Source organism: Sorex fumeus, unplaced genomic scaffold (genome assembly GCF_029834395.1).
Source record: "Sorex fumeus unplaced genomic scaffold, SorFum_2.1 ptg000134l, whole genome shotgun sequence".
NCBI classification, from domain to species: domain Eukaryota; kingdom Metazoa; phylum Chordata; class Mammalia; order Eulipotyphla; family Soricidae; genus Sorex; species Sorex fumeus.
Window position 1 is genome coordinate 84,704 of NW_026606191.1, and position 1,193 is coordinate 85,896.

A 1,193-nucleotide genomic window follows, 5' to 3' on the forward strand; every position below is an offset into this window, starting at 1 on the left:
CTGTGAGGGACTCACTATAAACAGTGCTCCTCTCCCTAGCAGGTGCCCCATTGGAGAATTTTTTTCCCTGTGAACTGAGAATAACACACTCCAAGGAACTTTTTCCAGGAGAGGGCTTCTTCAGAGTGAGGTAGCTCTCACCATTCTGATCACCCTCAGAAGACATCCCGCCTGTCTCGGCGTCCTCATGGGGCTAAGGGTAGGATTTCTCACTAGAGACATTGTCACACAGTGTAGGATCAGAGCATTCCACTCGGGGTGGCAGCTTTCCTGTAGAACAACAGAGGATTCTAATTATTGACTTATTCACTGAGTCTTCCTGACAAAAAACTGAGCTCTTCAGCTGTGGATTCACACATATGCACCACACAAATGCAATTTCCGACATATGAATTGTCTTACGATAGAATAATTTCATGTTACTGTAAGTTGGACACACGAAATTGATGGATGCAGAGTCAGTAAATTCTGTGGCTTTCTCCCCTTTAATTTAATGAAGGAATACAACTGGAAATAATTCCTTTTATAGAAAATGGAAGCATCTATTTCAAGAGAAAATGAAATAGATCCACATGTGGATTTGGTTAAAGTTCTGTGTGGAACCTGTGATGCAGGGGTGAAGACAACCCTGCATCGACACGCAGCTGAGACAGAGCACGTGGTCATTGCAAAGCTCTCACCACAAGTGATGGCTTTCAGGATCAATGAAGATTTTTGTTCTTTCTGTTTTGTAGTGTCTATTTATTGGGGGTTAGGTGGGTGGAGGGGCACACCATGTAGTGTCTAGGATCATTTCTGTGGGTCTATGCTGTCTATAAGGTGTTCTGGGTAAGGACCATCCATCCTTGTGCAAAGAAAGTATATTTCTCACTGCACCCTCTCTAGGGCGCACCAATTAGCTATCAAAACGACTATCACTGTTAAGCAAATCAAATTTCACAGTATTTTTATATGTGGTTTATTTCAGGACGTAGTGAAGCTAAGGGTCCTATACTCCAAGCATCAGACTTTGGAATTCCTCCCTGCCATTCCCAGCCTTCCACCTTAACAATCACATACTTGGTGCACTCCTGCTGGCATAATAATATTTATTCTGAATTAGCGAATCTTACCAACTCACTCGTACTTGCTGATCCCATTCCCAAATCGAAGTGCTGCAATGCCAAATCCTGAAGTCGCGGTTTCAGTTCTGA